Source organism: Lacerta agilis, chromosome 3, assembly GCF_009819535.1.
Source record: "Lacerta agilis isolate rLacAgi1 chromosome 3, rLacAgi1.pri, whole genome shotgun sequence".
NCBI lineage: Eukaryota > Metazoa > Chordata > Lepidosauria > Squamata > Lacertidae > Lacerta > Lacerta agilis.
This window is the reverse complement of record NC_046314.1, coordinates 64,344,003-64,370,531: the sequence shown is the minus strand read 5'-3', so window position 1 is coordinate 64,370,531 and position 26,529 is coordinate 64,344,003. Positions and strand designations below refer to the sequence as shown.

Sequence of the window (26,529 nt, the reverse complement as noted above, 5' to 3'; positions counted from 1 at the left end):
CAGACAACTTGTGCTGCTGTATGGGATGCAAGGTGGCAACCGTGTGTGTGTGTGTGTGTGTGTGTGTGTGTGTACACACCGTATTTTCCCATGTATAAGACGGTGCTTTTTGCTTTTAAAAATTAGGCAAAAATTGGGTGTCGTTAGTGAATGCGGGGGGTGGGGGAGATGTGCAATTAATGGCAGCAGCAAGCAAGAGATTGGCAGCGGTGATGGGGTGGGTGATTGGTGGCTGTGGCAAGGCCTGCTGGTGATTGGCTGTGGCTGCAGCAATTAGGCAGGCGATTGGCGGCTGTGGCAAGTGGGCGGGTGGGCTGTTGGTGGCGGTTAGCGGGCAGACAATTGGCAGCTGCAGCGAGGTGTATGATCAACAGTGGCTGTGGCAAGCGATCGGCAGTGGCAGGCAGGCGGGTGAGCAATTGACGGAAGTGACCTCCCCTATCCCACCAAAAGCTAAACAACTTAATTTCTTAATTTTGGGTTTTAAAAATAGGGGTCGTCTTATACATGGAAAAATACAGTATATCACATGTGTTTAGTAATCATGAAACAAGCATGATGAGATGGCTGTGCAATTTCTTTGGCTATGGTTGCATGAAAGAACAAGGTTATTTGGAAGTCAAAGTCATTTTGGAACTGACTTCCTATGTAATCTGCTTAAGAAGAGAACCCAAATGCTTTTACTTGGATTCCACTGGAATGGCTGTAGCCACAATTTCACTAGCTGTTGCTATAGAATTTTAGGTCACTTTATTTATTTAACTGCATTTTATTGATCTTCAGTTATAACAGGACTAAGGAAACCACAATAATGTTATGACCAGTTCACCCCACTCCCCGAAGTACAGAGACAGCATTAAAGAATAGTATATTGGAATCAAGACCTTATTTAATAAAATGGATATATCACTTGATTGTTTTTAAAAAGGGGGAAAGCCTCTACACAGTTTACAGCTGTATAAAATAGAACAAGGGAAAACTGTTGATAAAAAAAGTTAAAAACAGGAATTAAAATTATTCAGAAGGAGCTAAAGATATCAACAGCAGCTAAAGAAATAAAATACATGTTTGGGTAGGCTTGCCTAAACAAAAATGTTTTAAGCAGGCACCAAGACTACAGTGAAGGTGCCAGCCTGATGTCAATAGGCAGGGAGTTCCAAAGTGTAAAAATGCATTGGAAATTCTGATGCTGGGATTTCCAGCCCAGGAAGTATCTGTAATTGAGAGTTTGCCAACCTGTACTCAACACAGATTTTTATTTTTATATGGCTGTTTTTGGTTTTTCTTCAACCATCAGGGTGTTTATTTAAAAATAACAAATAAGAGGCATTTAATTAATAGCCTTTCCTGTCTCTTCCAAAGGCTTTCTCCAAGTTTCAGGCTTTGCTCCCTTTCTAAATTACTAGGATAGAACAATGGGGCATAATTAGAGCATGCACAGGACAGCTTATTAATAAAGAACCCAATCTATTCTTTGCAGAACACAGCAGGTCTGGAGGCCTTTTGTATAAGCACTGTGTGTACAGAAGAGGGCAGCATTATGTGGCATGTACTTCCCATGAGTGCAATGATCTGGATATTATTGCACAGGTGCCAAAGCATGCAGGATTTCAAAGCATACTGCAGCCAACACTGAATAAATTGGGTCCTATCTCTGTGTGTCCCCCTACTGTACACTGAAGCCTCTAGGTCAGGGGTGCCCAAACTATTGAAGTTATTGACCTTTTTGGAGGATTCCCCCCCCCCAAAAGCTGTTGAGCTTTTTTTTAGGATTTTGCCCCGGGAAGGAGCTGCCTGTGGGGGCTGGATTAAACCAACCGGCAGGCGGGATTAGGCCCCCAAAATGGACTTTGGACATGCCTGCTCTAGGTAACTTATAAAAGGATCAGAAGTGCAAGAATTAAAATACATAAATGCATCTCATCAAGCAATCACTTTTTTAAAAACTGTATGTAACTGTATATAAGACGAGATTTCCTCATTACAAGAATGCCAACTCCAATGATCTGTATTAAAACTCTACTGGGGGAAATTGTTCTCTTTTAAACCCAAGCACTGTGTCACTGAAAACTAGTAAAACACTAAAAGGCACTAAAACTGTGGGGCAGGGAGAGAGAAACATATTTGAATGGCACCGTAGCAGGGCTACTACCCCCTCTGGATTCTAATCAAGAGGGCACTTTGAAGAGGTCCTCTGTAAATAATCTTAGGCACACATGTGAGCCCATGCCCCCATGAGTTCATGATTGTTGACCCTTGTATTTTTGCAGGAATAGCATGGAGGAACAGCTAGATTTTTTTCTTCATAAAAAAATTGTGAAATAATTCCCATCCATATCGTTGTGTCCCTGGGTTGCTTCACTGAACAGCACCATTGATTCCACATGTATGAACTACCCATACCCCACTCCCAGCCTTCCTCTCTGTGTATGAACTATTATTGTACCAGTATTATATTCCACCCCTCCTGCATAGTCTGGAAACAACGTCCATGATTCTTTAGGGCTGAAAAAGGAGCAACAGAAAAACAAATGTATGTGTTGGAAGCGGTTCTACCACCTCACCCCCTATAAAGCAGGAAGGCCATTGGAAGCAAATGTCCTGTTTCACACAACAGCTTCAGCAGTGCAGGGGAATCTCTGGCCCAAGGGGAGAGTTCAGGTTCGGGTGAAGAGCAAGGCAAAGTAACACCAGGTCTGGGACTAGTGTTGATGCCAAGGAAGGCACCCTGGACAGCTCCATGCTGGGCTTGAGCTGAAGGCTCCACAATGGCACCACTGAGCAGCCCAACTCATCACAGGCCCTTCTCTGTGTGCCTCCTTGAGAGGTCCAGAGGCTGGCAATACAAAAACGGGCCTTTTCTGCAGTTGTTCCCCATTTCTGCAAAGCTCTCCCCAGGGAGGTTTGGCTGGCACCTTCATTATACATTATACATAAGGTATGTCTCCTCTCAGATCATGCCACCACGATGTCTGGAAATCCCCTTGTCTGAAAAAAACACAATGGGAAAGATACAGTTTTCTCATTGAAGGAAACACATCCTGCCCACCAGGAAAAAAGGGAATGGTATTGTAGCCAATGGATAAGGAAACACAGGGGGGGGGTGCAGCTCATTTCCTGCAACCCAGCAACCGACTGCACAGTCTTGCTTGCAGTGCCTTAGGAACAGAGCTTTTCTATGAAGAGACGAGCTGAGCTGAGCACTGATGAAGAGAGGCAGAGCCAAGAGGCTGAGCTCTGAACAGCGAACTTCTACCATTCTTAATATTTGTGAACTTTTCAGTACAGTTGGGGCCTCATTTGATTTTAATTCTAAATTACATATTGAACTGCCTTGCATCCACCTACCTTAAAAGCACTTCCAAGATCCTGGCCTATGATAAGGGGAAGGAAGGACTGCTCATTTAGACTTTATTCATGCAAGCATCTTCTCATTACTTTCCCAAGACTTTTAAACAAAGTTTATAGCCATGCATTACTTGGGCCAAACTTAAATGCTCTCTCTGTTTTCTGCTGCCAAACTTCAAACAGAGCCATTTCCCTGTTTACTTTTAGTTTAAGTGTTTGTGTTCCCTTCACGTTTAATCTTCTTTCTCTGATGGTGCTCCTGGGTCATGTGTTAGGCCACCTTATTAAGTTTCTCCATTAAACTATCAGGGCATGCATGCATACCTAATTTTATGTGTATGCTGCCTTTCCACAGTTCAAAATATGCTCAAGGCAGCTTACAACATGAGAAAATGCATAACTACAATGTAATAAAAGTAGACATAAATAAAGCATTAAAAATACATTAAAATTAAAAAATTAAATTAAATTTTAAAATATCTGTTCGACTTCCAAAACATTAGAAAACCAAGGTGCGGCTTCTGATTGGCTGATTGGCACCAGAAACAATGCTGACAGCCGAAATGCACGTTCGGCTTCTGAAAAACATTCGCAAATCGGAACACTTATTTCCGGGTTTGTGGTGTTTGGGAGCCGACTTGTTCATCAACTAAGCCGTTTGTGCACCAGGGTACCACTGTATACAGATAAATAAAAGAGAAAAATATACATAACTATTTATTATTAGACATATTTGCATCCTATCAGTGTTTCAAGTTGCTGAGGACAATATGCATGAGATAAACAATCATTTTATGTGAAGGGCAGCCTTTGCCAACCTGGTACCCTGCAAGTCCTTTGGACTACAACTCCCATCAACTTGAACTAGCATGGTTATGCTATTTGGGGCTGATAGGAGTTGTAGTGCAAAACATCTAGGGTGCACTAAGTTGGCAAAGACTGGCCTAGAGGTATTGGGTAATATCCCTGATATAAAAAATCAGGAATAGCAGCGGGAAATGGCTTGGAATAAGGGAGTTTCCCGCAATACTACTTTTGCAGTTGATCAAAACCATCCAGCAATATCAAGTTATAGGAAAACTGGTGCTATTAACAGTAATCCTTCTGGTTGGTTAATTGGTTTGGCAACTTCCAGGCACATGATGTTTGATGCTAATTATTTCCCCCAAGAGTTAAATGATAATTGATCAGAGACAGCTACCGGAGAGCTATGAGATTCAGGTGAGGGTGAGGGTCAGATGACTTGTCAATCCCAGCAGGTATATAAGAGGACGACGCGGCCTGCCCAGGCCAAGCCCATCTCTTTCTATTCCCGTACGTTGTCGCCCACGGAGCACAACTATGCTAAAATTGACAAAGAGGCATGTGCCATTTCCTCTGATGCAGATCTGATATATATATATATATATATATATATATATATATATATATATATCTATATATGGGGTGGGGGCGGGGTTGCACATGTGCCCATCAAGCTGTGTGTGGGAATTATCCCTCCATGTGTGGTGCTGTCAGGAGGGGGTTGTGCAAATGCTGCGCGTTGTGCAGAATGGAAATATTTAGGTGCGATGTTCTAACCATGGATGCAGCTTGCAGAGGGGAAATTTGAGAGGGCGAGGGAGCATGGGTCCGCTGTGGGGAGGGGAGCGCATTTCTTGCGCACAGGTGCCTGCCTGCAGAAGGGAAATGCCTATGTGGTTGTGTTGTTGTGGAAAATGCCTATGTGGTTGTGTTGACAGGTGTGCAAAGGAGGGGTGCAGAAGCTAAAGGTATCTGTCTATATGGCCTTTCCAAAGGCCAGGTTGTGCAGTCAGCTGGGGCCTGTAAAAAGCCAGGCCGGGAGCCACCTTAAGTTGAGGCTGCACATGCCTTGTGGTGCATATGATTCAGATTCTATTCAGTTGAACCTCTGGTTAAAAAGTTGAATTTTTTTTTTTAGCAATGCCCCCCTAGTGAGCCTTCTTTTGTTCACTTCTTTTTATTTTGAGGCAGTGCACACCTATGTTTGTGGAATTGCAAACCTTTCCAGTCATGTGTTACTCCATGTGATCCCTTATTTTCAAATCCGAAACTTGACAGCTATGGTTGCCTCCCCCCCCCCACCCAAAAAAAGGCAGCTCTTCCCGCCTGCTTGGCCGAAACTTAGCAGTTTCCTCTCTCCGATATTAAACAAATAAATGAACGAATAAATCCGGAGCGGCTCCGCGCTTCTGTCGCCTCGCTCCCCACCCGGGCGCTCACCTGGACGTGCGCGCGCGCAAGCCCGCACCCCGCACAAACACGTGGCCCGCTTGCCTGCTCGCGGGGATCTTATCAACGTGCCTTCTTCTCTCCTCCGGAAAACTCAGCCCGAGGGTGGGTGGGTGTACGGAGGGGGTTTCGTCTGGGCGACTCCCCCTCCCTCCTCCCCCGCTCGCCAGACAACCTCCTCCCCCACCTCCTCGGAATCTCCCCAGGGAGGGGGGAGGCGACGCGTGGGGGGGGGCGTGGGAGGCGGCGGCGGCGTGTGTGCGGGGGAAGGGGGGCAGCGAGGAGTGAGTCACGCTCGGGAGAAGCGGGGAAACTCCAGCTGCTGTGCCGGGGCCAGCGCTGGCGGCAAGGCGCGTGCGCAGACTGAGGTCTGGACTCTCCACCCTCCTCCTCCTTCCCTTGCTTTGCTTCCCCCCCCTCCCTCCTTCCCCCCTCTCCCTCCCTCCCTTCCTCTCTCTCTCTCCCTGCCGGCTGGGTGCTGAAGTTGGGCGGATGGCAGCCCAGCAGCTCCGCTAGGGACCAGCGGCGCCAGCCTTTTTCGCCGGGATCGCTCAGGGCGGAGCGCGCGCAGCCAGGCGGGGGTGGGTAAGAACCTGGAGCGCTTTCCCTTCGACAATCTCGGCCGCGCACGGAGCCCCGGCCCCAAAATGTCTGCTTTTGGAGGGACCCAGATGCATGCAGGGGGGAATGGCGAGATCTCTAGAAGGAGCCTGGCGAGGGGAGAGGGAGCTCCGCGCGGGTTGCCTCGCCTGGCGCTGCCTGGGGCGGAGGGCGACGGGGGGCGAGCGGTGGGGCTGGTGGCGCCTTTGGAGGTGCGCGCCTCCGTGTGTGTTGGGTGCCGGCGGGGGGGGGGGATGTTGTTTCTCTCCAGTGATGCAGAAACGGGTGGGGAGCGAGAGAGGCTCGCCGGGGTGTCTTCCCTGGACCGACTGCCACACACACACACACGGGGGCTGCAGATGGAGGAGAAGGATGCTGCCGGGTTTGGCAAGCGAAGGGTTGGAAACGGAGCGAGTCAGGGAGGCAGAAGATGGGGTTGGGAAGAGGAGGTTTTTTCCCGGGTGGGTGGGGAGAAATTTCGTAAAAAGGGGTGTAGAGCTGAAAAGAGGGGTGGCAAAGCTCCTGAAATGTGCACATGTCCGTTTTTCAGAGGTGAAAAGATGCTGGGTGGTTTTGTTTTGTTTTTTTGTAATTCCCTCAAATGCCTCCCAGAGAGGTATCTGGGTTGATTCCCTGAAAGTCTCCAGCCGATTCACACCCCTCAAATCTCTAATGCAAAAAGATCATTGCAACGTGTAGAGCCATTTAAGAAAAATGTTTTTTTATTATTATTTAAGCGCTTCCAAATCTTGGATTAGAACTCTTTCCTTTTAAATAATCAGCAACAACCCCTAACGGAATTTAACATGCCACCAATTTCAGAAAGAGGGAGGGGGTGAAAAGAGGAGAAGCACCCACTGAATCTGTAGTAGCTGCTTTGGTGTGAAGGGGACACCACCGAGGGATGGGAGGGGTTGTGAGGGGGGTGATAGACAGCCTCTTTGCCTTTCATAGGGAGAGCCAGGCATGCTTTCCCCCTTTCTATACCAGGCAGAGCCTCTCCTGGCTGAACGCCACCCATCCACCCTCTTCATGCATTCTGCGGCATCAGCAGGGGGGCTTGGACTTGGCCAGATTCTTCTCCCCATTTCTGTGAAAATATTGTGGGGGGTTGAGATTGGAGGAAAGACACACACCACAGAGAGAGAGAGAGAGAGAGACTAGGCTACAGCTAGCAGGATCCTTGCCAGCCTGCTTAGGCTAGAAGGGCAGCAGATCATCTCTGCCCAGGTAGAATAAAAATCTGTTGCCCACCCACCCATAGCTGATACACTGACGGAGTGATTGAAATCTTCAGTTTTTGCTTAGAGTGTCCTGGCGGAATTGCTGACTCTGTCAGTAGGTGTGTGTGTGTGTAAGGGGACGACGATGACAATAATACACAGGTTAAGGAGAGAAGGGTGGCAGATTGTGATGGATGGGCTCTTCCTTTCAAAGTCAGCTCTCCCTCCATCTTTCTCTCCAGGAAGCCATGAGATCTGATGTATCAACACTCTTTTCTGCTTACCTCTCAGCTTCTAGGATTCCTTTCCTTCCAGTCAGCTTCTGGTCTCTACTTCTGTGCTCTTTTAAAATTTGAATTAATGGGATCTTTCTTCAAAGAGTTGTAAAATGTTTTAGTTTCTCAATTTCCATTATAACGTTGTATTAGGAAGGTCTCCCAGGGGAGTAGTGAAGGGGTATTGGGCACTCACCCAAAATGTTGCCTACAAACCCCAGCATATATATGTTTGTAATTTGTGTGGCAAAATCCTTACTCCCTTCATAATGGCCTTTGTACTTCTTCACTCCCCCAGTCTAGCTTTCCAGCATTGGCCCTGACAAGTATGCAACCTGCCTTGTGTTTCTGTACTTCATTCATACTATGTATGTTAAATTGGAATCAATCAGAAAATTATTGTCTCAGGGATGTGGTTATCCCATAGCATTCTCCATCACTCAATCTCTGCACTGCTTCTGCTCCACACCTCCTTTTTTCCATTCATAGCCTAATCCCTACGCATAGTTAATCAAAAGTAATTCCCTATGAGAACACAGGAGAGGAGCCTCAGTTCTGCATCAGAAAAGTGGTTTCTTTTAATCTATGGTCATTTGCGGAAAAGGAAGGTCTGGATTTAAACTAAACCAAAAGTATCCTTAAACTTTCAGCTTATGAGTGGGCAGTCTTCAGTCATACCTCGGGTTGCGCTCGCTGTGGGTTGCGCGTTTTCGGGTTACGGACGCGCCAAACCCAGAAGTACTGGAACGGGTTACTTCCAGGTTTTGGTGCTTGCACATGCACAGAAGCGCTAAATTGCTCTTGGCGCATGCGCAGAAGCACTAAATTGCATCACGCACGTGTGCAGATGCGGTGCTGCAGGTCACGGATGCTGCGGGTTACAGACACTGCAGGTTACAGACGCTGCGGGTTGTGAGCGCACCTCCCGCATGGATCACGTTCGCAACCCGAGCGTCCACTGTATTGTAATTCATTGGTGATGTACATGTTCTGAGGCACTCTTAGTTCATATGTTCAAGGGCCAAATCTTGGCGTGGTAAATAGATTCTGGGTTCAGCCCTGTTCAGGCTATTCTCAAACTAAACTCTCACTCCTCTTACTCAGAATATTATAGGTGTCAGGGGACTAATGAAACGTCAAACAAAACTATAATCTGTTCTTATCAGTTTTTTCTTCTCTCAGTATCTTCCTGGCTCCTTTATCGTGTGTGTGTCCCTCACAGCTGAATGGGTGAAGGAACCCCATTTGTCTGGGTTGAAAAGCAGAACATAAAAGATGCGTAAAAATAAAGCAAAGCAAAGCTGTGTGTTGGAGGTGATGTGGAGGATATGGAAGTTCTAACATACTCCATGAACCAGGCCTATATTTATGGCATGCCCAAGCATTGTCAGTGTGGAATGGACCAGGGAGTGAGGGATTTTTTTTATTTTTTATTTCAAGGGCCACATTCCCTGAACAGTAACTTATCTGGGGCTACATGCCAGTAGTGGGGAAGGAACCAAAAGTGGGAAGAGGTTAAAAGATTGCATGGTCCGCACACTCCTTCTATGCCACCCCTTCTCTCTCCTCTGTCTTTTTCTCTTACATGCACATGTGCATGATCTGTAAGAAGAATCAGTTCTAGGGATCTATCCACAGCATGCATAAGGATGTATTAAATTATTCAGGGGTGGGGGGTGGCATCACTGCCCTAAAAAATCACTCCTTTATACTGGGCAGCAAATGAAATTATAACACAGAAATGACTTGGACTCATGTCTTTTCAACAGGGACAAACATCTCTCTTTTGCAGTTTCTAATCTTCCTGGTCTAACTGCCATGGTTTGTACATAAGCAGCTCCATTTCTCTCTCTCTCTCTCTCTCTCTCTCTCTCTGTGTGTGTGTGTGTGTGTGTTTGTGTGATGACATTTTTATGAGCTTCCTAAGGAAGGACTAGTTTAACTTCCCCTCTAATCCCTACCTTGAAATCAGAAGTCTTGGGACTGAAAGGCACGTCATGCATTCTCTAAATATAGGACATGCCACAAAGAGGAAATAAAATGCCCTCCATGCTACCTTGGCCTGCTCCTTTGCCCCTAGCTGTCAGGGGGACATGCTACTTATCTTGGATGTTGGCTGGAGCTCTGGGCTCAGAAAGTTATAAGCATGTGGTTGAACCCATGGTTGGCCCACTTTGATGATAAACTGCTTGGCACCCTTCTTCCTCTATTCCATTCAGTCAAGATGGCTTCCTCCAGACCGTTCTAGAATCCAAGCAGAAAGAACTAAGTTGTGTGACAGTGAAGGAACCCAACGAATCTTCACTAGATGGAGGGAGAGTGGAGTTTGAGGAAACAGTAGAGAACAATGGAAGGAAGAGCTTCTAATGAAGATTCAGGAACCATATTTTCCAATCAATACTGTGGTACCTCAGGTTATGAACTTAATTCGTTCCAGAGGTCTGTTCTTAACCTGAAACCATTCTTAACCTGAGGTACGCTTTCACTAATGGGGCCTCCCGCTGCCGCCGCACGATTTCCATTCTCATCCTGGGGCAAAGTTCTCAACCCGAGGTACTACTACTGGGTTAGCGGAGTTTGTAACCCAAAGTGTTTGTAACCCAAAGCGTTTGTAACCCGAGGTACCACTGTACTTCCTTGGTCTTCAGCTTGGTTTCCTGGTGGTCTGCCCTGGAGCAGGGACGGGGTACCTGTCATCCTCCAGATTTTAATTTTTGTTGGACTCTGGCATGACACCCATCAGCCCCAGCCAGCATATTTAATGGTCAGGGATGAAGGGGGCTGGTAGTTCAGCATTGGCTATGTTGGTTGGAGTTGATGGAGGCTGCTCTGTTCTAAGAGTCATTCATCTTCCTCGCTCTCATATATTTGCTTAGATCTTGTCTTGGTGATCAGTTCTATGCTGTGATCGTCTGCAGAGGAAACCCCTCACTAGAAAACAAGGACAATATTTTATTACAAGCGTGTAAGAATAATGATGTAGCTGCTAGCGTAGTGGCATTCAACTGTCGAGACCCAAGTGCAAAATCTCTGCTCAGACACAAAGCTTCCTAGGAGACTGCTGGCTAGTTATTACCTCCCAGGCTATAATAAAAAAAAATCACAGGGTTGTTGTAACAATGAAAAATCAGGGTAAAATCTGCATTCACGGGATTATATTGCTCTGTTAATACAAGTCTTGCGTTCTTAATTGGCTGACAAAGAGTTGGCAGGGTACATGTATTGCATATGCTAGGTAGAAGGGGTTGCCAACTTGTCTGGACTTTGGTTTTAATAACAGCATAAAACACAGGAATCAGTAGGTGAAGCTTTTTAGAAGAAAGGTGATAAGCAACCCAAAGGTACTGGTAACGTGCTGGCAGTGAATATTGAGTTGAAGAGCCACCTATAACCCTTGACAATACTCAATAGCCAACTGTTTCAGCTTCTAAACATGGCCTTTCATGACAAATCAAACATTTGGGTTGACTTTCTACAAGACAATACATATAAACTTGACATCATATTCTAGGCGGGGGGGGAGGGAATGAGAGGATTTGGTGGTGATTTTCGGTCTGAGTGACTGGCATCTGCAATGGAATTTTGTAGAAAGGAGACTCTGGAATACTTTTGCCTTGAATTTGGCTTCCCTTTACACACAGCTATGCTAGGCCTACTCAGCAGGGTCCAGGCTTTGGTGTGTGGTAAAGTTATCATCAGTGTGTGCCTAGAAGTCAGCATTCCTCATTCATGGTGCCGATCCGGCCATCCCTGTCTAGTCATCCAAGGCTCTTGTCTATGCCATGCAGTCTTCAGCAGGCCCACGAATGCCCCAAATGTGTAAGCAGGAGGCTTCTAATGTTGTTGTTGTTGTTGTTGTTAAAGAGTAAAATAGGATGTTGTAGGCAGCATCATCTTTGTTCTGTAGTTTCAATCCACAAATGCAGCATTTTTCAATAATCAGAACGTTCAGCACATCAGCTTTTTATTTAAAGTATTTTAAAAGCAAGTTCCTGTCTTTTAAGGCTGCAAAGATATTTTCAAAAACATGGGGTGAACCAAAATCCCAGCAACTCAAGAAGAGCAGAATGCAGTGGTACCTCTGTTTAAGAACTTAATTCGTTCTGGAGGTCCATTCTTAACCTGAAACTCTTCTTAACCTGAAGCACCACTTTAGCTAATGGGACCTCCCACTGCCGCTGCGCTGCCAGAGCACGATTTCTGTTCTTATCCTGAAGCAAAGTTCTTAACCTGAAGCGTTATTTGTGGGTTAGCGGAGTTTGTAACCTGAAGCGTATGTAACCCGAGGTACCACTGTATCTGTGAACGGTCAGGCTGGTTTTCAGTTATCCTCATAGCTCTTGTCCCTTACCATGGCTAGCAGAAACAAAATATATTTGGTAAAATATATAAACATATGGAGATGTATATGGGATGGAGAATCCAGCTTTTATTGGAACAGAATTGAAGGGAGAATTTAACTTTTTTTTTAAAGAAAGAAAGATAGAACATGGTTATCTGATAGATGCATTGGCAATGATGGATTGAAACATCCATGCAAAGCTATCAGCAGCCTGGTCCTATTGATCATTTTTATCTACCACAGCACAAAAAAGTGGAGCAGTGCCTTCTGCTGAACCTGCTTATCTACAAATGGTGACCCACCAAACTAGCACCAGCCCACCAAAGACCTGATTAACCTTCTGTTTTTTGCTGCTTGCCTGACATTACTAAAACAGGATTGTCAAGCAGCTGCCAAGATATGTGTTTGATGGCAAGGATGCATTTCTTGGCATAATGGAAGAACCAGATAGCTGCCTCCTTAAAACTTTTCACTCAGGAATTCCCTTTGGGGTGATCCAACTATATTGATATATTCATCCAATCTACAGGCTTGTGATACATTTTGTATCTATTTTCTGGGTGTTATTTTGTTGTTTGCTTTTCACCATCATGACACTTAAATAGGAGGGAGGAAGAGTACTGAGTTGACAACCATCATGACAATTAAATAGGAGGGAGGAAGAGTACTGAGTTGTCATTGCTGCAAGCAGGCTGCCGGCAACCACATTTTTAAAGGCACCAATGGCAGTTAGGTTCTTGTATTCTTGCAGTGCTGGCTGGTGAGTTGTGTTTCAGTTGGTGGATTTCAAAATTGTGCAGACTTTGTGTGGAATCTTTGTGCAAATGGAAACAAGGCTCGCTGGTCCTTTGAACTAGGACAGAGATGAGCGCCCCCATCCCATAATGTGATGCTTAGTTTAAATACTTCATTAATAGGGCTGTGAGACTTGAAGTCTCCTGTTCACAAAGTATTTAATTTAGTGTACTGCATTAAAGCTACTTTGCTACCACTGAATTAGTTTAATCTAAATTGGCATAAGCAGACATACATGGCTTGCACTGTTTGCCTTCTGCCTTCCACCCATCTTCATGAAGACTGAATCTGAAAGATAAATAAGAATCCAGATTAAATATTAAAGAATGTCTTAAAATGGAGAATTTATATGTGAACTCTTGACAGAAAATAGCCTGATATGTGGGGTTAGAACTATTGGAAAGGTGGCCCATCAGTATCCTTTCACTTTGCTTTGTAATGAAGTAAAACTCCTCAGGAATGTAACTGCTGCCTTATCCTGAGTCAGACCATTGGTCAGTTTAGCTCGGCGATGGCTGCACAGGCTGGAATCAGCTTTCCAGGGTTTCAGACAGGCAACATAAGAATATAAGAACATTAGAAGAGACTGCTAGATCTGGTCAGTGGCCCATCTGCTCCATCATCCTGTTCTCACAGTGGCCAACCAGATGCCTATTATGGGAAGACTGCATGCAGGACCCGAGCACAAGAGCCCTCTCCTCTCCTGCTGTTTCCAGCAACTGGTATTCAGAAGCATTACTGCCTCTGACTGTGGAAGCAGAGCACAGCCGTCATGGCTAGCAGTCAGCCTCACCTGAGTATGGGACCTTCGACATGCAAAGCAGATGCTCTGCCACTAAGAAATTACTTTATAATGGATTTAACTTTGAAAAAAACTAGCCCCAATAAAGCAATTCATTGAAAAGGAGTGTTCATGCCAACAAATTGGAATATGTGGGTTAGTCTGAGGCACTGAATGCTGGCATTAGCCCTGTTCAGATATTCATTAACCAACAAATGAGCATATGTTAATGTCTCGTGAGAGTTGCATCCCCTGATCCTATCCTGCACTGAGCCCAAGCGTATCGACCTACAATCTGGACTTGGTGCCTTTAACTGCTACTGATATACTACCCTCTCTGCTGCCCAATGGCTTCCCTTACTAAGTGCTGAGGGGGTCTCAGGTGCTATATTCGACAGACCCAGGGTCTTAGACTTGGAGGACTCCGGTCCCAAAGTCCAGCCCTAGCACTACCTTCGCCCATACTGTATATGGCAAGGGGAAGGCTCCTGGCGTGAATTTTGGTAGAGAAGAAAGCATGGATGATAGTATAATGGAGATGTGTGGAGTCCTAGCATAGGGCTTCCATATCCTTTGATCATATCCTCAAACTACAGTCATACCTTGGTTGTCAAACGCCTTGGTACTTGGACCTCTTGGCTCCTGAACGCCGCAAACCCGGAAGTGAGTTTTCCAGTTTGCGAACGTTTTTTGGAAGCTGAATGTCCGACGCGGCTTCCACTTGAGTGCAGGAAGCTCCTGCAGCCAACCGGAAGCCGTGTCTTGGTTTTTGAACCATTTCGGGAGTCGAAGGGACTCCCGGAACAGATTAAGTTCAACAACCAAGGTACACTGTATATTTAATAAGTGGCTTGCCACTATATTTAGCAATTCCTCCTGTGTGATTAATTTATACTTAATACAGTGGACCCTCGGGTTACGTTACCTTCGGGTAACGTAACTTTCAGGTTGCGAACGCGGCAAACCCGGAAGTGGGTTTGCCGCTCAGAACGTGCACAGAAGCAGTTCTCCGGTTATGAAGATTTCAGGATACGGCCGGGCCTTCGGAACGGATCCCGTTTGTAACCGGAGGTACCACCGTGCTGAGGTTCAGTTGGCTGGATCAAGGTGGGCCACTTTTGAGAGCTAAAGGTGCTTTCCTAAAGGTGGTTCAAGCCATATCATTCCACTTTAAACAGCTGTGGCTTCCCCCAAAGAATCCTGGGGACAGTAGTTTGTTAAGGATGCCGAAACTCCTATTCCCATCACAGAGCTACAGTTCCCTGGAAAGAGGGATTGACTTTTAAACCACTCTGAGACTTATAGCTCTGTGCAGACGAAGCCTTCCTAGGGACTAAGCCCCAATGAACACAGTGCCCATTTCTTAACTTGGCTAGTATTGTTGTGTATAATGAAATTCTGACTGTATTCAAGTATGAGTGAGTAACATAGAGAATGAAACAGCAAACAACAAATTAAGACCCTTCAATATAGTGTGTGTGTTACATCTTTCAAAAAATTGTGGTACAGCATTCCCCTGAACCTTTTAGCAGTGGGTTACTCATATACCTCGTGAACTGCTATATTATTCTTTCCTTCATCATCATTTACGGTAACATGAAGCATGTCCCCATTTTCCCTTATATGTTTCATTTGGCTTTGAATATGACTCTTCAGTTGCTGGCCTGCTTCGTCCAATGAACAAATTACGTCGCATGATTTCTCCCTTTTATTTGCCCCTCTTTTGTCGCTTTTAAAACACTTTTAAAATGGGAGAAAACAACCCCAGTCTGCATCTCAGCGAAGGCAGCAGGTTCAACAGATGTTGCTGAGTTTGTTCAGTCGGGCGTTCTCAATAACCGCAAAACTGCTAATTGTGACAGGCAGCAGATTTTATAACACTGCGCTGGCATCCAGTTACAGTGTTCCCTGCCTAAATCAGCTTTGCCAAATGTATTCCTATGGTTGCTGCATGCTCAAAGCCCACAAAAGACTGGAGGCAGACAAAAAAACATCTTATTTATTTAAAATATTTGTTAGCTGCTCTTCAGCTGTAGTTCCCTGAGCAGCTTACAAAATAAAAACATAACTTCTTATTTAAAAATAAATAAATTAATATCTGGATTTTCTTCCATCATGAAACCCAAGGCAGCGTATATACGAATACAGTGGTACCTCAGGTTACATACGCTTCAGGTTACAGACTCAGCTAACCCAGAAATAACACTTCAGGATAAGAACAGAAATCGTGCTTTGGCGGTGCGGCGGCAGCGGGAGGTCCCATTAGCTAAAGTGGTGCTTCAGGTTAAGAACAGTTTTAGGTTAAGAACGGACCTCCGGAACGAATTAAGTACTTAACCAGAGGTACCACTGTATAAGGCAAGACTGCTGGATCAGAACAGTTGTCCACCTAGTCCAGCATCCTGTTATCACAGTGGCCAACCAGATGCCTGTGAGAAGCCTGCAAGCTGGACATGAGCACAACAGCACTCTGCCCACCTGCAAATCCCTGCAACTGGTATTCAGAGACATGGTGCCCCTGCCAGTGGAAACAGAGCATAGCCATGTGGTTCTCTTGCTTACACCCCTCCCTTCTGAGCTTACCTTCTAGTTGCATTGGGGTAAAAGCTCTATTTACAGCAATGGAAGTTTGCGTGTCGAGGTCCCCAATCCACCCCTCAAGTAAAACACACTTCACACCAGATATAAGTTTAAGGTTTTTGGCATTAATTTGGCCACAACTTTATTGAATACAAAATAAGTGAGTGGTTGCTTAGGCATTGGTTAAGACTATCTGTCCCGCTGGGGACAGAACTGACATCCACCCGCCTGTGGAGTCAGTATAGGGGAAAACGCTTTGGGGAGAGAATGTGCGCCCGTTCTCCCCAAATGCTCCCAGGGGCTCTTGCGTGGGCCCTGTCCCCCGACCGGGGGGAAACGGACAAGCATGGTGAGCCCCTGGATTCCTTTAACGGAATTCCCCTCGCCGCCGCAGCCTTGAAGGGGCAACCACAGCCAACCTGCACCTTCGCAGCATAGGAGGGGCAACCACAGCCAACTCTGCCCCTCCTAAACCAATTTATAACCAATGCCTAACCGCCAACCTTACAAGTTGTGACTAATTGCTACGCAGTAGGCGAAAACCAAATGGCACCAGCCAATCAGCCAAGTGGAAAAATTCCAACCAGGCCCCTGCTACAACGCAGACGACCCCATGACAGGCATAGCAAGGTCAACGCAGAGGCCTAATAACAGGGCGGCAGGGCGGGTGATCCGATGCACGAAGCCAGGAGGGCTCCGACGCTGAGTGCAGGGTCATTTATAGGCTCTGGACTGTCCATCAACAAGTTGCAACATAGAAATCTCCCCAACGACAGCCAGAGCCCAATCACAGTAGTGGCCATCCATACAAACCCGCCCAGCAGCAGAGGGGTGACTTGCTAGTCCCCACCGCAACACGTGCTCTCCATGAAGGAGAGCACACTTTTCCTTCTAATGCGAATAGCAGGTGTGTGGGACCTCTGCATGGCATAAATGGACCTCTTGCTCCACTTGCTAGGGTCTTGATCCAGACTGATAACTGTATGAATGGTGTCTAATCTCAAGGACCGCTTCTTTCCATATGAACCGACCCAGACCCTGAAATCATTTTCTGAGGCCCTCCTTCCTATACCTCCTCCTTGAGTGGTCCAGAAGCTGGCAACACAAGAACAGACCTTCTCTGCAGTGGCTCCCCATCTGTGGAATGCTCTCCCCGGGGAAATTCGCCTGGCACCTTCATTATACACCTTTAGGCGCTAGGCAAAAACATTATTTTTTAACCGGGCCCTTGGTTAACCCGATTGACATCCTATACCCCCTTTAAAATGTGGTTCTTTTTGGGAGGGTGTTTTTGGGTTATTATTCTTATTTTGATTTTATATATTGTGATATTTTCTGTGAACTGCCCTGAGAACTCCGGGTATAGGGCGGTATATAAATTCAATATATAAATAATCTAGTTTTGCCCTGATCAAGGCATCCACAACAGCAGAAAACCTCCTGTTTTTATCAATGTATTGCTTCATTATATTAATTAAAAACATAATGCAGCACCCATACGAGTCAAGCTAGGTGGCTGGAATGGTTACAATATCAGCGAAATCCAAAATTAACTTTTAATTAATTAACTTTTCTCAAATTAATTAAAGACAGGCACAAGAGACAGGGCCTTCTTAGTGGTAGCCCACTACTTATGGTACTCCCTCTTCATAGGGGTATTTGTGGCCACATTGATATCAGACTTTTATATATATATAAAAAGCCTTGAAGACCCACTTCTTTCACTTGTTTTTTGGTTCAGACTTGCTTTGGTTTGATGCTGTTTTAGAAAATATCAGATCTAATCAGCTGAATTGAGGAAGTTGGCTTTCTATTAATTCCCTAAAATTGTTCCACTTTGTGATGTTTGGGCACCAGGGTTGAAGATCAGGCTACCGCAAAAAAAGCAAAGAAGTGCCAGGAATTATAGACCCAGGTCATGTTATCTTTCGCACAGCCCTGCTGGGCCTGGTTGTTGCACTTCCCAGCAGGGGATTTCCCTAAACAGAGCCTTCTGGCATAGAATCTGCTCTGCCATTCTCAGGGGAAAAGGAGCCGTTTTTAAGACTGGAATATTCAAGCTACAATTCCTGACTCTTTGTGCACGCACTGATAGGTACGTTAATATCTGGGTGAGGAGAGGCCGGAAGAGAAATGCAGACTGAATGAAAAATTCAGTGATGAGCCATGTTTGCTGTAACGCTGCTTTTTGAACTTGGGAGAGGTTCATCTAGTGCAGTGTTTTTCAACCTTTTTTGGGCAAAGGCACACTTGTTTCATGAAAAAAATCACGAGGCACACCACCATTAGAAAATGTTAAAAAAAATTAACTCTGTGCCTATATTGACTATATATAAAGTAATTCTCTTGAATAGGAATCAAATAAACACAAAGAAAGTATTTTATAATTACTTTCCCATTTTTCCCACGGCACACCAGGCAACATCTCGCGGCACACTAGTGTGCCACGGAACAGTGGTTGAAAAACACTGATCTAGTGTACGTTTTTCTTCATGGCAAGATCATCACAGGCTTCACACTGCTACCGTTTAATTCCTGCCATGCTCAGCCTCAAGCAGATACAAGCAGACAATCGGACTGATGCTGATTTGCCTCATTTGAAGAGCGGATTCACTGCATGGTGCTTCTCTACATCAGTAAGTCCCATTGTAACAGGCACAAGCGAGAGAGCAGGTTCAGCGCATTTATTTAGTGCATGCATTAAGTACAGTACCTAGATACTTGGGCAAATCCGCTGTTTGGTTTTGTTCCAGAAATGGCAAAATGCTATATTAGCTGGCAGTTCCTTGCAAAGTGAGATCGCATTTTAACGTATCGCTAATACAATTTTCTTCGTACGGCAGTTCCAAACTGTTACACTGGTCGGCATTTATGAGGCAATTTAGGGCGTTCAAAGCATTTCCTGCACATTCTCTTGTTTATAATCCTGTAATCTTGTTTGTAATTATATTGCAAATAATCCTGTAAGGTAGATCAGTTTTATTCTTCTCAGATTGCAGGGGAGGGTCTGAGTTTATGAGGATGTGGGATGCCTGTAACCATCCACTGTATTCAAGGCAGAGGTTTGCTGCAAACAAGAGTGGGGGTGGGGGAAGGCTGATGCTTTCTGATTTGCCACTCAGTTCTCTCAGGGTGCTTCCAGGTGGGGGTTTAATATTGCAAACACACGAATCAGATATTGCAAATAGATCATTAGATATATAGAGATGGATAGAGATAGAGAGATATAGTTGGATTTTCTGCCAAAAGGGTACATCCAAATTAAATCAGGGGCGAGGGGAAGGATACAAACTGGAATTTTGATACCAATGGCATCACGTGGAGACTGAATAACTGGCATGCATGAGAAGCACCGACCACACAATAAACACTGATTTTGAAGCACCCTTAACCACATTTGTATTTGTACAATATGTTGTGAGGGCATCTGAATTACTGTCTCTAGGAATTCAAATAGCCTGATTATAGCTTCTTAAAAGCCAATATGGAGCAGTGGTTAGAGTGTTGGACTCGATTATGAGAGACTAGAGTTCAAAGCCTCACTCACAAGGAAGCTCACTGGTTGACCTTTGGCCAGTCACTGTCTCTCAGACTAACCTACTTCACGGGATTGTTGGGAAGATAAAACTCAGAGAGGGGAGAACCATGTATGCCATTTTTATCCTTGGAAGATAGGTGGAATATAAATGCATCTTTAAAAAACAAAATCACCTCTTAAATACCCAAAGTGTGAAGGGAAGATGAGAAATTTCAGTCCTGTAGGAACGCATCATTCTGTATCAGGAATAATCCCTGGTAAATTATTCTCACTTGGCTTATTTTTTGTGTTTTGAAGTGCCTTATTAACATGTTTGTTAATGTGAGTTACCAGAGTTGGCATTCCTCAGTCCTCTACCTTGTCCCAGAAGTCTCCAGAACAGGAGAGGGGCCCCTGCAGATCTTGTTGGACTGACTTCAACTCCCATCAGCCCCAGCCAGCAATGATCAGGAATGATGAGAGTCATGAGTCAATCTAACAATATCTGGGTGTCCACCAGTTCCCCATTCCTGCTCTGTAAATTAAATACCTGAGTGAAGACTGGATGCATCTTGTCTCTAGTCCACATCAATGTGACTCAGGTGTGGGAAACATTTGGCGCTTGAGACCTCATTGTACAACAACTCCCATCATTGTTGGCCTTGGCCATGATTGCTAGGACTGATGAGAGTTGTAGTTGTGCAACATCTGGAGAGCCAAAGGTTATCCACTCTCATGTACAACCTGCTATATGTGTTTCCCAATAGGCAAATAAAGAGGCAGAGACATAAACTGGGATTGAACTGGGCCACTTTTATTAAAATCAGCAGAGGGGGGTGACTGTGGGGCAGGAACTGACTATACTGGATAACTATAGCCTTTGGGAGACTCAGCCTTGCCCAAGGAATTAGGGAACAGCTCCCTAGCCTACCTGATTTGAGTATAGTTTCAAAGGATGCCCCTACCTCCTTTTTAACCAGGCCTTTGGTTGATCTTATTGACATCCAACACCCTTTTAGAATGTGGCTTTGAGGGGTGTTATTGGGTTATTGCTTTTGGTTGGATTTTATATGTTGTGGTCTTGTTGTGAACCGCCCTGAGACCTCCGAGTATAAGGCGGTTTATAAATAATAATAATAATAATAATAATAATAATAATAATAATAATAATAATAATACCTTACCCTCTGAACTGTTGAGTCCAAAAAGTGAACCTTGGGGCCCACCTAAAAGGTAACGAAAGGTTATCACCAGGCTAAACCAAACTATTTCTTTCCCCACATCTAAACTGCCAAAAGTGACAAAATCAAGCAGATCTACCTATTTAAACAACACAGCAGTCCGACTTGCACCCTGTCAAGTTTGAATGAGGCAGATGAAAAAAAAACCTAACTAGTCTCCTAGTGGTGACCCCAAAGCACACTGGGAAGCTGCTGAAAAACGGAGAGGCTGAAGGGAAGGCAGGCTGTTCCTTAAATAGGGATCAAGCCCTCCCTCCCTCCTTGGACCACCTTTGGAATGTGCCAGTCAATGCCAAGGGTTTCCCCATGCTGCCTCTCTTGTACGCCGCTGTCTCAGCAACATCTGGGCTGCTTGGCGGAATGTTCTTCAGATGCTGCAACTGGTGATTTAGATTTTGAACAATTGAAAACACGTACTTTGTTAAACCAAATGAACAAATGCCCCCTTAGCTTTTAAATGAGCATTGGACACAGGCTCTTTAACAAATATAGCTCACAGCAAGCAGAGTGGAACCTACAGCAACAAGTAGCGGTGGTGGAGGAGGAAGTGTCGGGTAGTGGCTCCCAGTGTGGGAATGGGTGCAGGAATAGGGTCCTTGGTGTGTTACATTCGGGCTCCTGCTCTCATCTGCGAAACATTGCAGGGTGTGTGAAAGCCTTTGCTGAATTGGCTTTCTTTTTCTTTCATTTTCAGACCAATTACCCAGTTTACCAGGATAATTATGCACCCTCCTGATAAACTCAAAAGTATTGGCGATCCTTCTAGTTTAGTACAGTGTACTAATTTGATGAGCACACTCGCTCTCTGTTCCTGAGTCCAAGTCATTAATAAAAATGATGATCAAGCAAGCCTGGGAATGATTCCTTCGGGACCACGCTTAATTATTACTTGATAAATTATAACTTCGCTTAATTATTACTTGATAAATACTCAATTGATAATTGCACTTTAAGAACAGCTTGCCATCACATTATGTACATACCTGATGGTAGCTTCCTTTCCTGCCCCAACCACAATCTCTTAATCAAAATTTATTTTTCCTTACAGAGATGCCCTTTAGAAAAATTAGCAAGAACAATAGAGAGTCAAAAGTAGGTATTTTAGGATGCAATCCTGCACAAAATTAGGCTCCTTGAATATAATACATGAAATGCATGATCGTATTTCATGGAGGGGTGTCTGTAATGTTCACTTTCAATTATGGAGGGGTGTCTGTAATGTTCACTTTCAATTAATGAAATTAGGAAAGGGATTCATGAAATTCAGTACATGAAATTAGGAAATTCATGAAATTGGGAAAGGAGGTGTTAACTCTTTTATCCTTGATTACAATAAAAACCACACACCCACACCCCTCATCTAAGTTCCTGTTGTTGAAGGGTTGAAGCCACAGGGATTAACTGCAGGCCCATAAGAGTTTTAGATTTATTTGATCAAACTGCTGAATTAAGCCAAATTAGTTTGTCCACAAAAGTAATGGGGACCACATTGTAATTTTTTATGTTTATCTATTGCATTTATACTGTATCCCACCTTTTCCTCCAAGGAGCTTAAGGTGGCATACATGGTTCTCCCCTTCCTCATTTAATCCCCACAACAACCCTGTGAGGTAGGTTAGGCTGTGAGGCAGTGACTGGTCCAAGGTCATCCAGTGAACTCCATGGTCTAGTGGGGATATGAACCCTAGGCTCCCAGGTCCTAGTCCAACACTCTAACCACTACACCACAAGGGCAGGTTGCATCTGGTTCAACAATCTTGTCACTGTTTACAGCATATTCCTCAGTGTCTTCACACATTTCCCAGACACACATGGTTCCACTTCCCAGAATTTCAATCTCTTGTTTTAAATTTTGGTTTCTCTCTTTTCAAAGGAAAATAGAAGTAATAAGGGATGCAGACCAGCCAAAAGCACCATATTATTTTAAGGTGCAATAAATTAAACAGGAATTGGGGAAAAAAACAGGTTTGTGCCACTTACTGGAAAAGTATGGAATTTTGCAACTGGTGTTATTAATGACTAATTTCGGCCAGTTCTGCTTGTGGTTCTTGAGGCTATCATTGCTGGGAGGTGATGTTGGATTTCAAAAGGTGTTGAAAAAGTTTGAAATTGTGTAACTGTCCATCTCAGGCATGGGCTGAAACTATTGAGTTCCAGAGGCCACAGGCACGTGCAGTTCTACATGCGTATATCTTCCTAACATGCAAAAATGTGATAAACATTGACATTCTTGTATAAACACTGACAAATCCAGATGAATTTTCGGCTGGCTGACAATAGATATGTCTTTCCTCATACATATATTTGTGGTGTAAATTTAAATATGATAGCCAGCATTAAATTATGTGTCTTGTTTACCATCAAATGTCGAATGTTTTTGGTTATCCGTTGATGTTCAGATGCTTATTGTAACATTTCAACACTTGTTGTAACATCCAGTGCTTTTTTCGGGGGGGGGGGATGATTAGGGGTACTCTCATTTTCCTACTCATATTGAAATCCTGCCTTCAATGAGGCCAAACTTAGATTCACAAAATGTTTAAGGGTATGCGAACCCCTGCGTACCCGCCAGGGGGAAAAGCAGTGGTAACATCTATTTTCCAACTCCATGTTCGTTTGGAATACATTGAGGTTCTACCACCCTAAGCCTACACAGAGACATAGAAGTATAGTCTGACTGCAGTGAAAGTTGGTCCATTGGAGCAAAAGAGACATAAGTCTGCCCTTAGCCATGGCCCAGAGAGGAGGATGGGGACAAAACTAGAATTACCGTATTCTTCCATCTATAAGACACCCCAATGTATAACACTCCCCCTATTTGGGGGGACTCTGATTTAAGATAATGGGGGGAGATGGCCCCCATGTATAAGGCGCCCCAAATTTTGGACATTATTTTGTAGGGGGAAAAACCTAGTCTTATACATGGAAAAATACGGTACTTGGCTCTGGCTCCACCTACAGTAGGTCCCCCTGCCTTGCGCCCTTCCAGCTGTGATAGGCACATTTAAAACAGAACTAAATCCCTAGCTGGGACGCGGGTGGTGCTGTGGGTTAAACCACTGAGCCTAGGGCTTGCTGATCAGAAGGTTGGCAGTTTGAATCCCTGCGACGGGGTGAGCTCCTGTTGCTCGGTCCCAGCTCCTGCCCACCTAGCAGTTTGAAAGCATGTCAAAGTGCAAGTAGATAAATAGGTACCGCTCCGGCGGGAAGGTAAACAGCGTTTCCATGCGCTGCTCTGGTTCGCCAGAAGTGGCTTAGTCATGCTGGCCACATGACCCGGAATCTATACGCCAGTTTCCTCGGCCAGTAACGCGAGATGAGTGCCGCAACCCCAGAGTCGGACACGACTGGAAAGCTGGGTGGGGGAGGCAGTGGGCAGACCGTTTGGGCAGCACAGAGCCTGCGCGCACCCAAGCCACCGTGTCTCTCCCAGGAAAGACGCATGGCTCGGGTGTGCTGCAGGCCCCAAGGTGAGTGCTGCCCAATTTTGTCACCCCCCTCATTGGCGACACCCGGGGCGGCCTGCACCCACCACACCCCATTCCTCCACCCCTGCACATGGTAAAGACCCATTTATCCAGCTGGGGAAGCCTGTTGGAGCAAAAATGTCTTAAATTGCTTCCTGAAAAGGCAAGTAGTGAGTGGCTGTCCGATCTCAACAGGAAGGCTATTCCACAGAACAAGGGCAGCCACACTAAAAGCCCTGCTCCAAGTTACTACTGGGGTGTGTGTGTAGTAGTAGTAGTAGTTATATGCTATGTTGATGGTTTTCAACATAGAACGCCCTCACATCAGATGTCAGGGAGATAAACAACTATCTCACGTTTAGAAGACATCTGAAGGCAGCCCTGTTTAGGGAAGTTTTAAATGACTGATGTTTTAATGTACCTTTAATCTTTTGTTGGAAGCCGCCCAGAGAGGCTGGGGAATTATAAATTATTATTATTATTATTATTATTATTATTATTATTATTATTATTATTATTATTATTTCACTCTTTTGTACACCATCCTGGAACCTTCTGAAGAAGGCATGGATATGAAATGCATTAAATAAATGAAACCAATGGCTCACTCCTGCCTCTGCTTACAGATAACTATAATTTTGTTTGTTTGTTTGCTTGCTTGCTTCTATTAGGATAGGATATAGGGATTTTTGTTTCAAGGTGGACAGCTGAACTAGATAAATGTGGAAGATCATTTGAGTTGGCAGTGCTGTGTGCTGCTACACACACACACACAAGGAAGAATTTGGTAAGAAAGGGACATTTTCTTGTCACATAATGATACATACAATAAGTGTCCAATGGAGCAGAGAAAGAAATGATGGTGACAAATAGAAAACTACCTATTTCTATGTAGTTTATTTGCTACTTTTAAGCCATAAAATGGAAGTCTTTAAACAAAGCTTCTGGCACTTGTCTTGAAAGGAGAATGTGTTATTAGGCTTCCTTGATAAAGAGGTCCCGCAATTTGGCAAGGCAAATAACTCTTCATTAGCTCTATTACACCGGCAGCTCTCCCTCACACCTTCCTTTTGATCAATGAACCAGGAACTTCCCTGAGAGCTAGATCACTGGATTCAATTTAGGAAGCTTGTCAGTAGCATAACTCAGTGATTTGCTTTCAGCAAAGAGCTGGGGCATACACACAAGTGACCTGTTTTCCCTCACTATCACTTCTGTGAGTTCACAACTCTGTGGAGAACTGCTCCTGCTAGTGTGACCTCAGTGTGACCTCCTCACCCCTAGCTTAGCCTAATGTATTTTTGCACATGGTTATTTATCAGCATGGGTCGTCACAGGCCCAGCATCAGCCCCTGACATCCTTGATATGCACTTCCTGGGGCCACAGCACAGGTGTCTGGTCTGGTCCTGAGCCCACTCCTCTGATTTGGATTTACCTAGTTGCAGTGGCAGTCTCACCCCTAACTGGGGTTTCTTAGATATCCAGAATCAGAATCAACATAAAGCGTTAAATCAGTTCTAAATAGCAACAGCCATATCCGGTGTTACTTTGATCTTGCCGCAACAGTGAGAGACGGACTTCCTCTTTTTACATCTCTCTCTGAAAGCCTAATTAAATTATTTTATTCAAACAGTCCAAATAAGATCTGTACTTACAGATTTCTTCTTTTAAAGTCCAAATTAAGGAAGAATGGGGCACTCATTTTCCAACGGCTGGCTGCCGCTGCGTTTCCCCAGTTAGGGACGGCTTCCACAGCTCTGTGCCAGAGCCCATTCACTCCTGCCTCCCTTTTACAAGGGAAGCAAGAGAATGGGTTGGCACCGCCGAGCCTGCTGGAAACCCCTGACCACAGGACGCTCCTCCCGTGGCTTACCGGAGCCCGCAGCGCGGTTGCGAGGCTCCTATCCCCGGGGAAACTGCCGCTGGGAATGGCGCTCCTACCGGAAGTCCAGTAGGTAATTTTTTTATCGGGGGGGGGGACTAGTAGCATTATTATAATATGCAGTGTAAGAAGAGCCATAGGGCCAGCAAGGATTGTAATGTCACATTCGCCTACGCAAAGGCACAGAGAGTCAAGAGAAGGCAAAATAAAAGCAATGGAACCTT

At 44.9% G+C, this 26,529-nt stretch overlaps 1 protein-coding gene across 1 annotated transcript in view; it reads left to right on the top strand.

Moving 5' to 3' along the window:
* The first annotated feature begins 6,026 nt into the window (after window positions 1–6,026).
* RGS17 (regulator of G protein signaling 17) overlaps window positions 6,027–26,529 on the top strand; it is a 60,042-nt gene continuing 39,539 nt past the window's right edge. The window contains 1 exon segment of the mRNA XM_033144027.1: window positions 6,027–6,186. The gene's annotated coding sequence lies outside the window, so the exon portion shown is untranslated.